The sequence below is a fragment of the Saccoglossus kowalevskii genome, chromosome 4, assembly GCF_978046115.1.
Source record: "Saccoglossus kowalevskii chromosome 4, keSacKowa6.1, whole genome shotgun sequence".
Lineage (NCBI taxonomy): Eukaryota > Metazoa > Hemichordata > Enteropneusta > Harrimaniidae > Saccoglossus > Saccoglossus kowalevskii.
In genome coordinates this window covers 26,894,860-26,906,190 of record NC_140644.1, presented here as the reverse complement: position 1 = coordinate 26,906,190, position 11,331 = coordinate 26,894,860, and positions in this window count along the sequence as shown.

The following is an 11,331-nucleotide window of genomic DNA, read 5'->3' as shown; positions in this document are numbered from 1 at the left end:
TTAAACTTATAATGGAATATCAAAGTCCTTGGAAATTTGCGGTCTAAAACAAGGAAAATATTTGAGAACAAAAGATTAGAGTCTGAAAAAGATTTAGTGAATACAAAGTCCTGCAATGTGTTTCATTCGAAGTTGACTCTCCTTGACTGAATTTATCAATGTCGTTCATTATGTTCCTTTGATATTTCCTGCAATACAAAGATACAGTCAACTCAGGAGTATTCTTTCAGTAGTTCACTTCAAAGCTAAGTGGTTCCATTTGCTGTAGCAACGTCTCCAGTTCTGCATTCTATTCATCGACACATAGTGTGAACTACCAAACTAAAAGTATTTGCATCTTGTGTAGTAACTTGTTTTTGGAAAATAATCACAAATCTGAGATGGCTGTTACCCCTGTATCTGTGACCAAATTACCTAAGCAGTACGCCACCACACACGCTTCCTAAAAGGGGGATCTCATTGAAGGGTGAAATTTCTGGGGCTGTGAGTGTGCCCCTATTTCTTGGGTTGACAACCAATGCAGATAACAAGCTACATTTCTGTTGCAGAGAAGTCTAAATTTCTACTAGCTAGTCATCATGAGAGATTTTCATCCTCTGTTCTTTGTTTCACAAGTGTGTTGGACACATATATTTTCGCTCATGAAACAGTTTTTAATAAGTTGACTAATGTGATCACAAGTGTCTCTGCTTCTACAAGACTGCTAGAAGAAATCAGACCTATGCTAAGGCCGCCTGCCCCGACTAATAAGGCTTATCAACCAAGGCAGCTTCCCAACATTAGACGTCTGCAAAATGAACCAGAGCATAGAACCTGTTTCATCTGGCAAGCTCTCTATTGTTGTGCAAGGTTGTAGTAGTTCAGATCAATGTCAGAAGAGACCATGTCTAAACACTTCAGTACACACTCATTAGAGTAATATGCCAACACATTGTTTCCAACAAACATCCAGTGTATTGCAATTTATTGTCACCAAAGATTTAGCGACTAATGTTTCGATCTTCCCTCCTGAATGCGAATTATTTTTTTGCTAAACAACACTGACAATTTTGTCAAACTACTCTCACTAACGAAAACTGTTACATAGGTTAAACTAGCACACCTTTTCACTGTGTTACATTTTGTGACTTCTGTGTGCGAATTTTGGGTTGAAATCCGTGCATATTAATTAGCCAATTTCATGCATTTCCACTTGCTTCTCATGCACCGTTCAACAGACCAGGATGCTCTGGGATAATGTACAAACCTCATTAGTTTTTGGTTGAAATCCATGTTTACTAGTATTATTTACCTACCTTATGTAATTGACCTCATTAATATGCATAATTGTATAATCAAGCACTGGACATGCAACTAGTGCTATTATATGGACGCATTTGACAAAACATACCACATGGCCATATTTGGTCATGCAACTTCATTAAATAATATACATACTTGTAATATTGTTGTAAGTATTGTTGTAGATAAAGAATGCAACAAAAGCATGGCATGTCTGTGGTCAAAATCAACAACAAATAAGGCAACTGAATGGAAAATAGATCATAGTTTTTTTTTTTAAATCTCCATTCGCATTTTGTCGCCAGTTCATGATATCTGCCATAGAACTTGAATTTTGATATAAGACGTTCTCCTAAAAAATCTTGATTTAGAAGCTTTGAAGGCAGTCTATGAATTTTAAATTATATTTTGTGCAAGGTCTAGCATATCGAACATGCTAGGAAATGTATATACCATATACGAGAGAAACAGAAATATTACTACAAGAAAAGGAGGAATTGATGAATCAAAGTCCCCTCTTTTGTCGTACCGTCTAGTAGAAAGGTTGGCCTAAGATTCAAATTAAAGAGGACATCCATATACAGGCTATGAGGCAGATATAAAATCCGATTATGTGGTTTATTTGATCTCAATGTATGATCGTTCTCTATGACGTAACCGATTCTGCTTATGAGTGTTTATTTATTTGCTGTGAGGGCGCGTTATAAAGATGTTATTCAGTGGGATTTTTTGTTTCGATACGTGAATGTGACGTTCTGGTGTGCGCGTCTACAAAAAGTAGTAAGGTGCTGGGTCGCGACTGAATCTTGTGTGTGTGGGATTATATGTCTATTTCACATTTGATTAATACTTCTAGAAATATAACACCGGAGTATTTTAGTTACATGTGTGATGGTGAAAAAGGCCTAGATCTTGTAACTTTCTTGATTGAATTACTACAAATACCTTGATTAAACATTCATAATAATATCTTCTATAAACAATATTATTGGCAGCTTTATCAGTAAGGGCAGAAACTTATTTGTCAAGGAGAGAAGCAAAACACTCGCGTGTTTCCAGATAACTGAAAACAAATTTGGTGTCTGTCTTGTAAGTACGATTGATAATTTCTGATACGGCAAGATATGGCACCTCTAACAGCTTTGGTTCATTCTAAAAGTGTATCAGTTCAAACTACTCCAATTAGCCCTTTTAGTCCATGATGATTTTATAATTATACCGTCAACTGATTTCACGAGGCCAATGTGTGGCACATTATTCAGAACACCCAATGGGGACATAGTTAAATGAAGTAGAGAAGCAGTCACAAGGTGTATCACTATAATAAGAGTTATCAGTATTTATACGTCGCAATGCCTTTTTATAGTTGAATATTTTGGTGAAATGAAATGGAATGGGCCATGACATTGACCTCACTACATCCCGAACCCGAAGTTGCTAATATCTGCGACGTTGTCATTCCAGCCATATAGAATGACAATAACCAATTTCTAATGCAGTTTTCTCTTTCTCTATGGAAAGATGAAGTGTGGAACTATCGGTGAGATGATATTTTTTTACAATGCAAACACCCATTGACAACATGGAGTGATTATCCTGGATGTTATATTTATAAAGTTCAGATAATTATTCACTTCATAGTTTAAACACATTATAACATAGATACGGGACGTGCCTTGTGTTGTTATACTTATCTTAGCTTATCTGCAATACAGGTCCAACAAATAAACTTCTCTGATAGCCTTTTATCTTACAAGTCTTCAGCAATGATGTTGTCACGGGATGTGGTTCGTTTGGTGAAAGTTTACTTATGTTGTGTTGAAGAGAATGTACCTAGTAATACATTCAATAATTCACCACAATATGTAAAATTGCTATTATTCGATAAATTAACACTAGGGGCCGCTAGTGAGTTAGATTTGTTTGGATTTGGCTACCGGTATATACAGTAAATAAATATTCAAAATAATCGATCAATGGTGGAGAAAATCTTTGGTAAACAGCTACTTGGATTTTTTAAACAACTGCACTACATATTTAACGTCGTGCTTGTATGCAGAGAGTAATAGCACTCCACCGCTATTCTGCTATTAAATAAGATATAAGTGACCAATAAGTGTCAGTCCAACGTCGTGTTTTGATCACGTATGCATATATGAAACAACTCAGTCAGGTTGAGTTCCTGAGTTAGACTTCGCCGTAACAACCACATATGACAGCTGGATTATTGTTATGTGAATTAAAAAATGATTGGTTATTCAAAATAGCAAACAAATCTAAGATCTGGGATACCAATTTTGGTAGTAAAATAAATCACTTTTTATACAAACTATGACAATCTAACACGAGGGGAGTATCAGCACTCCATCGTTATTCTGCTACTAACAATATATATAAGAGATAAATAAGTGTCAGTCCAACGTTGTGTTTCGATCACGTATGCATAAATGAAACAGCTGAGTCAGGTTGATTTCCTGACTTAGACTTCGCCTATGTGAATTAAATAAGGTTTCCAACTATTAAATGATTGGTTATTCAAAATAGCAAACAAATCTGAGATCTGGGATACCAATGTTGGTAGTGAAATAAATCACTTTTTATCTAAACTATGACAATTTAACATGGGGCAGCAGGTCAGTGATGTCATATCTATTTTCATTTATGCAAAATGCTGACCAAAGCATTCTAAAATATCAACACGGAGCTGAATTGGGGCATACCATTGTGCTACAGGAGAAAGGATATGTAGTTCTCCAAACGTGCTGACGCAGCCACATTGGCTGGACGCCACTATCTAATAAGCACGGGATATGGAATTGACCACAGTATTGAACATGTGCATTTTCACAACACACCAAGGCCCCTGTTTTTACAAGCATTCACACAACACATATTATTTTATGTTAAAATATGTTGTTTCTATTGCCCTTGATTGAGCTTGTGTCTTTGTTTTATTAGTTAGTAATGTTCCGTTGTTAGTAGCGTGGCTCTACACCATGTTCATAACACATCCGGGTATTTTCTGTAGTTCACAATTTCGAATACCCACATTTTCTGCTAGTACATACTATACCAATCTAGAGATTCGTTGGTCACGACGCAAACTAGTCTCCATTTCCCAGTATACAAGAATTATAATGTTTAGAATTTCTGTGTTTTCTGAATCATGCTAATATATGTAATAGTAGTTGATTTTAAAGATTGTATGCTTCTTCGATTTTGACCACATCACCCATGATGCAATGGGACATGCAGTTATAATGGCCTCCAATAAATAAACATCTAATTACTGATTTCAATCTGAGTGTAATCTATTTAATAGCTATAGGTTTTTTCGCGTATGTATGTAGAAATAATTATTTTGTGTGTCTTTTTGCACACAAACATCCGTAATGTTCTGAAAGAGGGTACTATGCGCATATGAGTACAAATATGTGTCCAGTGTCCTTTCTGGCATCCATATTGCACATCACCTGTCGACAAAAAAGCGTCACTCTGAAAGTTCAACTTCTAGTCCACACACTAAATGAAATGTCATTCTATTGAGACATTCTTTATGTATAATAAACATAATATACATAAAGATATGCATAGACTGTTCGACAATCTTTTTTTTCGAGAAACTATATATTTTTGGTAACGACTCAACTCGTGAAACAATTCAGCAAACATTTGCATGAGTACACCCCATGCAATAACTGCTCCCCCACTGACTACGTACTGTATAACGTAAATGAATAAATTACAATTTGTGGCTATTACATATAAAGGGTCGAGAATATTCACTATACACGTCCAATAACACAGTTTTTACCCCTGTGAGTTGAGTGTACTGAGCTTTATTAAAAATTAAAAAAAGGCCCATTTGTTAATACCTTGCATTTCAACAACATATTAGGCACCCTCTATTTACAAATAAATAGTATCAGATACACATATTTCATTGCGACTCGAACAGTCAAATGGACGTGTCCTGACTATTTATATGCAATATTCATTGCAACTATTTTAACAATGATTCTTTTTTTCTGCCGAACCATTCGTTTCACTTCCCGTATTATTTGTTATGCTGTGTTTGTTTTCTCAATGTTGGGATATTGAAGGAATCACCTTGTTTTATTAAATTCTGAAATTCCAATTCAGGTTCACAATGTAACCATTGTTTACTTCGAGTAAAATGTCACTAATTTCCACGTCCTATCAAACTAACCGCCATTATAGTCACGTGTACCAAATCGCCACTTTATTTGTTTACATTTTTCACAAAAATTTAACTGAAAAAAACATTACAAAATGAAATTCCCCAGCAAAATCCACTTGTTGCTATTACCTTTGTCATGCTTATGGAAGATTTAATCACATATTTACGCAAGAATAGTTCTGCCATATTTCACCAACAAAAATATAAATTGCAGTTTTAAAGTTATGATATCATAGTACCATATATCGTTTGTTTACTGATTAATTGTTGTGAATGCTCCGAGACTGATCATCATTTTCTCTCGTACATATCAACGTCGTTCGACATATATATTTTCTATAGTTTATTATGAGCTAACGCATTGACTATACTAGTTAATTTTCTGCATATATGATGATATATCAATAATACAATTTATAATAGTTGATAAAGTCTTATTCCTTTGTTATTTGTATGTCCAGTGATGGCGAAGGCATCTAGGTTTGTCCTAATTATTTGCATTATATTTGCTTTGTACGTGTATGTGTATTAAAAAAAAGGAATATTTATCAACTTGGTGATAATATACACGAAAGGTGAGTGTCGCATGTGGGACAATATAGTGAAATCTACCTAACCATTATACACAATTACTGGTGAATGAAGCAATTATTACTTGAGGCGCGGGGTCGAAAATACAGCTAAACCTACGAAAGTATAAACATGCTTCACCGCTGTAAGCTGTCGTGATCCTGATAATCTACAGCGCACTGTTCCAAAAGTTCGAATAAAACAGGTGTGTTGAATAAGCATTCATAGTGACAATTAGAATCTCTCATTTAAGAACATGATTATATTGTATATTTCCAGGGTTTTAGTTTAACACTTTCTTAGTTGATACTGTGCTACCAAAAAGAAGTGAATTGTTGACCACAATATTATACACCTCAGTATTTACAGACATCCCACTTTTTTATTTAATATTGTCTTATATAATCAGATGGAGAAACACGGACCAAGTTGTTCTTTGTAATAAGAGTAGCCACACACCTTCACAGAAGAAACGCAAAGACAACACGAAGGAAACAGAAAGACAGTGCCCTGATGGAATATCTCAAGATGGAGGAAAGAACGAATAAATTAAAAATTCCTGACAAACATAAATTATCGCAAAAATGTTGATCGTTTTGTAAAATCTTTTCTGAATCAATTAGGACATAATGAGATAAAGGATCTGGAAAAAAGGTTGTTGGCATATGACGAAGAGTACAATTTAGTCATGATTACGGAATACATGGAAGAGTCTCTTCTGCTTTTGAAACAGATGATGTGCTGGACGTTCGATGATATTGTATATTATTCATAAAAGGTATACGGAAGGAAACCTCAGCACATCACCAGCAACATGGAGGAAGTACTCGCATATAAATTGGGTAATGATATTAGATTTTATGAATATTTTAATAAGACACTCTGGCATAAAATTTACAACTACAACGGCAATTTCGGAAATGATTCAAACATTTTTCGTTATACACAAACGTGGATCACAAGCAGATGTTCTGTAAAAAAATATAATGATGAAATATGTGACCTTCTCAGAATGCCAGTTATGGGCGACTTATCCGCGAGGCTCAACTCAATACATTCTGTTAAAACCATGCAAATGAATTTTAAAGATAATATGATTAACATTGAATCTTGAATCACAGATTTTACTGTACTTTATAATTTTTTTAAATCAACGAACGGGAAACGAAACAATTTTGCTATATTGCTTGGAAAATATGATGTTCAATGTCGAAATTCAATTGATACAACAATATTATGACCTTGATCACTAAGCCGGAATTGCAATAACCAGTTTCAATCTGGAAATAGAGAAATCATAAAACTTTGTTTAAAAAATTAAAATATTATTGACGTTTGATTATCACATAAGCTGCTCCACAATGGGACACTGAGTTTATCTGTCTGTTTAAGTATTACATGTTTTTATTAGTATTTCAAACGTTACTATTGCAACGGTTTCACAGTTATTCGAATTGTTGTTATTATAATTGTTCAATTTAATACATTCTGTTGAAACAGGACTAATGAATTTTGAGATATGTTTAATATTGAATCTTGACGAAACATAATACAGGTCTATAATACAGGTTCAGTTTAAGTATAGCTTGCTTTAATAAAATCACAGATTTTACTTTACCCATTGTTAATATTTCGTTGTTTATGCTGTTATCATTTTTGTAAATCAAAGAAAGTGAAACGAAACAATTTTGCTATATTGATTGGAAAGTATGATGCTTCAATGTCGAAATTCAATTGATACAACATATGATCTGCTACAACCTTGATTACTAAGCCGGAATTGCAATAACAGTTTCAATCTGGCAATAAAGAAACCACAAAAATTTGTTTAAAAAATTAAAATGTTATTGACGTTTGATTATCACATAGGCTGCTCCATAATAGGACACTGAGTTTAGCCGTCTGTTTAAGTATTACATGCTTTTATTAGTATTTCAAACTTTACTATTGTAATTGTTTCACTGTTTGAATTGTTGTCATTATAATTGTCAATGTCATTGTCATCATATCGTATAGTAATAAATATAGTCATGTTGAAACTCATGTATTATAAATATATCGAATGTTAAGTAAGCTCCATGTAACACAAATTTTAAAGCCACTGAATAAAAGCGCGATAATAGATGATCAAACATTTCATACACACGTTTTCAAAAATGTTTGCTTTTGCTAAAGTGAGTACTTAGTTTATCCCGGTATAAAATGATAAATTTTTATATTAGTGAAGGAAACAGCTTGGCTAATGACAAATATATTATATTAAAAATAGTGAAAAGTATTTAATCAACAACTCCACATCCATTAATGCTACTGTAGGTAATGCACTAAAACCTACAATCCCTTTCTGTTTCTCCAAATCAAAGAAATACCATCGGTGTGTAGCAATTTTGAACAAACTCCAAGATTACCGGCGTCTAATATGTGTACTGTGACCGTGAAAATGTTCACTGCTACTAGAAGGTCAGCTGAGTGTCTCGCCAATGCGTTCCCTATCAATGGATGAAACTAATTTACAGAAATGTGATTTTCAACAAATTTATTCCAGTCCCGAGATCGCATGACAAGTAACGATTGACTGCAAACAAACAAAAACAGTCAATAAGCAAATTGCTGTACATAACAATTCATACAGTAAAATACAGCATACAATAAACTACATGACTTAGGAAACAGCGCCCTCAAGCGGGTAAATTCACATTCACTAAATTCTTACAGTAAATATTCATGCAGAGCAAATCTGACATAAACACAGAAAACACTGAATTAATATAGCATTCAAGTACAACATCAACGAGAATCAATAAATGTGCTGTAAATAGCCGATAGTTTAATCGATCATAAACAATTATATGATGTAATGTTCACTGCACAAGTTATTGCGAGATAATCTATAGGCACTTGCATCGAACAGCATGGAAAGTTTCAGCACATAGAAAACACAGCAAATTGCAAGAAATAGTATTCTCACCGTATTTATATATTGTCCCAGCAACCAACACAATTCTGAGGCTATCAATCAGTCAGGATTAGGAGTGCTCGATGGCAGTAAAGCAGACGACTTTCACAAAACATTGCACACAACTTTCTCTGCCAGCCATCATTCTTGAGTCACTGACCTTGGCTTATCCAAACCTGCCGCTAGATGAGCTGTTTACTTAAACTAACAATTACATACATATGCATGTTGTATGATAACTAAATTTAGTAGGGACTAAACATGTCTCAATAACAAACATAAATAACAATGAATACATCTATATTTTGGCCACAACACAGTGATCACTGATAACTGGGAAAAAAACACAGACATAGGGAAATTTGTTATTATGTATATTCTATTATTTTAACTGCACTAGTAGTACTATTATGGCTCCTTTAAATGTTACAGCTTAAAGGGCGGTAGTCGTCGAGCCACGCATGCATGGCGACTTTGACTGAGTACAAACTGGGACGTTACCAAGTTTTAATTAGGTATTTTCAGGTGATTGGAAGGTATCAAAGGAGTCACCGGCGGTGATTCGTGCAAGTCGCGCCCGGGTCAAATTTCATACTTGTGATTTCAATTAGAAGAGCGCATTGGATTGTGGGAAAATCAATGTTTATCGACACAAATTTCGCACATGCGCAGCGCGACGACTACCCTTTAAGTGGAAATACCAGGAAGAGCGGTTGAAGCATGTTACATCAGTAAACAAGGTAAGTATGCATTGTGGAAAATTCTGGGTACATTGCTACAAAGACAACAAAAGGATTTGCAAATAGCTCAATGAGCAGCGTATCTAGTTCCAACCAAGCCATTGCATTTTCTTCTTAGCAGATTAGAACCTAGTCACTGTTTCGTCTTTGATGGTATGTGACCCTAATAAAGTTTTAGAACATCTAAGGTAATAGGTCGTATGACAATTTTTGAGAACAGAGATTAGACTTGAGAAAAAGAGTCAGATTTCGAAACAGGGCATTTAGTGTGTATACAGTCCCCCAATAATGAGTAATGATCGGCCGAGGAGCACATGGTGTCTTGTTTGTGTCATGTTCATCATACAAAATCTAGGACATTTGAGGGTGGGTGGTGGTCTCATGTAAGTCTCAATTTTGGGAATTTGTTAATGATGCTTGACATCTGGATTACATGATATAAATGTACACAATTTACAAATAATAAATGTACACAATTCCACAAAACAGACTTTCCATCTTGCAGCATTTTTTCTATTAATAAAAAGAAAATATAAATAAATAATTAGGTTTCTCTTCAGATTTAAATTTAAATGTACCGATTTATATTTTAGAACTCAAATCATACATAAATATTTTAAATTGAATAGTAGTTTGAAATGTTGGTATTTTAAAAATGTGAAACTGTAACACTATTAATAAGTGTAGATGAATTTGTGGTGGCCGTAAAATTGAATGACAATTCAAGACTGCTTTAAAAAACCAGACTTATGCTACATACATTCCTAATCGGGCTTATCAACCAAGGGGAGCTTCCCAAAATTAGATAACAACAAAACGAACCAGAGCATAGAACCTGTTCCATCTGGCAAGCTCGCTGTTTTAGTAGTTCAGATCAATGTCAGAAGAGACCATGTCTAAACACTTTCAGTACACACTCATTAGAGTAATATGCCAACACATTGTCTCCAACAAACATCCAGTGTATTGCTATTTATTGTCACCAAAGATTTAGCGACTAATGTTTTGATCTTCTCTCAATGCAAATTATTTTGTGCTAATCGACACTGACAATTTCGTCAAACTAATTAATTAATTTTGGTTTGAAATTTGTGTCTATTAAATAGCCAATTGCCAATGCATTTTCACTTCATTCTCATGTACCGTTCAACGGATTAGGTGCTATGGAATAGTGTGCAAACCTCATTATTTTTTGGTTGAAATCCATGTATACTACCATGTACTACTACCATATATTATTTACCTATCTTATGTAAATGGATTTATTTGACCTCATTAATATGCATACTTATAATATCCAGCACTGGAGTGCAACTAGTGCTATTAAATGGGCGCATTTGACAAAACATACCACATGGCCATATATAGTCATGCAACCTCATTAAATAATATACATAATTGTAATATTGTTGTAAGTATTGTTGCAGATAAAGAATGCAACAAGCATGGCATGTATCTGGTCAAAATAATACATACTTTAATGATTTATCTAAGCTATCTTTGATTTTCTATATTATTTTGTACAGAAAGAAGTAAAAGACAACAACAAAGCGATCCACGTAGTAGTATTCCATAGAGACTTG